Below are 3,831 nucleotides of genomic sequence, written 5' to 3'. Positions count from 1 at the left end.
CGGGTTTCCTGTACTGTAAGCAGACGTTTTACTGTCTGAGTCACAGAGAGTGTCAAACCATTTCCAAAAGTAATCACATCATTTAACATTTGCACCTGCATTGTGTGAGAATTCTCCTTCCTCTATGTTCAAGCCAAAAATTGGCATGGGCAAACTTATAAAATTTAGTCATTAGCATTGATGTGTAGTGGTAGCTCTCTGATTTTAATTTGCTTTCCCCTGATGACCAATCAAGATTGCTGGGAGAAATATCAATAACCTCAGATATGCAGATGACACCACCCTTATGGCAGAAAGTGAAGAAGAACTAAACATCATCTTGAGGAAAGAGAAAGAGGAGAGTGAAAAAGCTGGCTTAAAGCTCAACATTCAGAAAACTAAGATCACGGCATCTGGTCCCATCACTTCATGGCAAATAGATGGGGAAACAGTGGAAACAGGGGCTGACTTTATTTTTGGGGGCTGCATAATCACTGCAGATGGTGACTGCAGCCATGAAATTAAAAGACACTTACTCTTTAGAAGGAAAATTATAACCAACCTAGATAGCATATTAAAAAGCAGAGACATTACTTTGCCAACAAAGGTCCGTCTAGTCAAGGCTATGGTTTTTCCAGTGGTCATGTATAGATGTGAGAGTTGGACTATAAAGAAGCTGAGTGCCAAAGAATTGATGCTTTTGAACTGTGGTGTTGGAGAAGACTCTTGAGACTCCCCTGGACTGCAAGGAGGTCCAACCAGTCCATTCTAGAGGAGATCAGTCCTGGGTGTTCATTGGAAGGACTGATGTTAAAGCTGAACTCCAATATTTTGGCCACCTCATTCAAAGAGCTGACTCATTTGAAAAGATGCTGACACTGAGAAAGATTGAAGGCAGGTGGAGAAGGGGACGACAGAGGATGAGATGGTTGGATGGCGTCACCGACTCAATGGACATGAGTTTGGGTAGACTCTGGGAGTTGGTGATGGACAGGGAGGCCTGGCGTGCAGCAGTCCACAGGGTCGCAAAGAGCTGGACACGACTGAGCGACTAAACTGAACTGAATGACCAATGATATTGAGTACTTTTCCATGAACTTTTTGCCAATTATTAGCCCAATTCAAGGTCATAAAGATTTTTATCTAAAAGTTTTGGTGTTAGGTTTTATATTTAGGTCTGTTTTCTATTTTGAGTTAATTTTTATAAATGGTATGAGGTAGGGATTGAAGGACATTGTTTTGCACGTGGATGTCCAATTTTTCTAGTAACATTTGTCAAAAACACTATCCTTTCTCCACCAAGTGAGCTTTGCAACTTTGTGGAAAAATCAGTTATCTGTACATGTATGTGTCTATTTCTGAATGTTCTTTCCTGTTTCATTGATCTGTTTGTTTCTCTTTAAGCCAATACAGACTCTTGATTATTTTGGCCATATACTAAGTCTTGAGATCTCCAACTTTGTTCTCCATTTTCAAAGTTGTTTTGAACCTTCTGGTTTTTGCTGGGGTTTTTCCCCCCATATGAACTTTAGAATCACTTGTCAGTTTCTACCAAAAGAATGACTTGGATTTTGATTGGGGTTTCCTTGAATCTTTACATCAATTTAGGGAAAATTGACATCCTAACAATACTGAGACTTTTGACCTATGGCTGAATACATCTTTACTGAATAAAAGAAGAATTTTTGAAGTTCAGTTTTAGAATAAAGAATTTTCAGAACTCTAGGTAAATTAGAAATATCATTTTTATTAAAATTTTATGGCTGGAACTTTTGATTTGGCTTTCAAAAAAAATTCTAATTGTATTTTTAAAATTATGGGGAAATACAGTTGACTTTGGGAAATGTATTGTGGTTGCTTCCTTCTTTGACATATAACATCTTGTAATTTCAAATCTAGTATGAGATCTGTGTATGAGATCTATGTATGAGATCTGTGTTTTCTAAAGACCTTTCCTTTAGGAAAAGAAAAATGAAAGATGATTCAGTGACAAGCTATTAAAATCTAGAGGGAGACTGATGCACATTCAATAAAGGAAAGTCTAAATCTAGCTTCCAGCATCCAGGAAAATTTTATCAAGTCCCTTAAAAACAAATGATACCTATCACATTTATTTGCTTTTGTAATTCTTTAACCATTCAAAACATTTTCAGTTTATGATTTTCTTTTATTCAGACAACTGTGAAGTAAGAACAAGTCACCGTCATTGGCAGTAGAGGAAGGTAAGGAACCCAATAGAGAACAGATCACCAAAAGTCACAGTGACGGCTAGTGAAAACTGCCTTCAGGTCAACTAATTCTCTTCTGAGATGTTTCCTCACTAGACATTTCTATACAAAAAACAGGGCTCACTCCAGCTGTTCAAATAGACAAGGCACTTCTTTAAGGATGTCAGTTGTCCCCTCAATCTCCAGAAGGACCAGTGAGGAAGACTTACAGACCACCCAGCCTGGATCTACACCTAAGTCAGACCCAGCAACTAATGTCCTAGGTCAGATCTCACTGTCAGCTACTAATGTGTTAGCTCTCACCTCACTGTTTTTTGGCTTAAAGAGCAAATGTTGGACAGTAGAAGATAGGACTTCGGTTGCTATTATCCTAAAAGACCCACACCAGCACAGTCTCCCTCAAGAAATCAAAAGTTTCCCTGTAGCTTCTGCTTCATTGTTCTGCTCTTTTCTGAACAGACAGCTCATTCCAGAGAATATGATTAGCAGAGTCTGGTCATTGCTTTAGGCCTGCATTCATAATAGTGGAAATTCCCCAGACATAAAAATGATGTTTAAAAGGCACTGAGTAGCCTCAACATGGCAAGGTACATCTCACAAAGCATTCTTAAAATCAATGTGAGTCATAGAATTACAGTGGTTTGGGGTTGAAAGAGATCTTTTAAATTGCCAGTGTTTTCTAAATTTTAAGCCATGACTCATTAAAACACCATAAAAATCAATGGAGTGTGCTCCAAAGTTTTTTTTTTTTTAAACTTTGGAGCAACTAAATAGACATTTCTCCAAAGAAGACATACAGATGGCTAACAAACACATGAAAAGATGCTCAACATCACTCATTATCAGAGAAATGCAAATCAAAACCACTATGAGGTACCATTTCATGCCAGTCAGAATGGCTGCGATCCAAAAGTCTACAAGCAATAAATGCTGGAGAAGGTGTGGAGAAAAGGGAACCCTCTTACACTGTTGGTGGGAATGCAAACTAGTACAGCCACTATGGAGAACAGTGTGGAGATTCCTTAAAAAACTGGAAGTAGAACTGCCTTATGATCCAGCAATCCCACTGCTGGACATACACACTGAGGAAACCAGAATTGAAAGAGACATGTGTACCCCAATGTTCATCACAGCACTGTTTATAATAGCCAGGACATGGAAGCAACCTAGATGCCCATCAGCAGATGAATGGATAAGAAAGCTGTGGTACATATACACAATGGAGTATTACTCAGCCATTAAAAAGAATACATTTGAATCAGTTCTAATGAGGTGGATGCAATTGGAACCTATTATACAGAGTGAAGTAAGCCAGAGAGAAAAACACCAATACAGTATACTAACACATATATATGGAATTTAGAAAGATGGTAACAATAACCCTGTGTACGAGACAGCAAAAGAGTCACTGATGTATAGATCAGTCTTATGGACTCTGTGGGAGAGGGAGAGGGAGAGGGTGGGGAGATTTGGGAGAATGGCATTGAAACATGTATAATATCATGTATGAAACGAGTTGCCAGTCCAGGTTCGATGCACAGTACTGGATGCTTGGGGCTGGTGCACTGGGACAACCCAGAGGGAGGGTATGGGGAGGGAGGAGGGAGGAGGGAGGAGGGTTCAG

Source organism: Bison bison, unplaced genomic scaffold (genome assembly GCF_000754665.1).
Source record: "Bison bison bison isolate TAMUID 2011002044 unplaced genomic scaffold, Bison_UMD1.0 scf7180017864525, whole genome shotgun sequence".
Lineage (NCBI taxonomy): Eukaryota > Metazoa > Chordata > Mammalia > Artiodactyla > Bovidae > Bison > Bison bison.
This window is presented reverse-complemented; position numbering follows the sequence as displayed.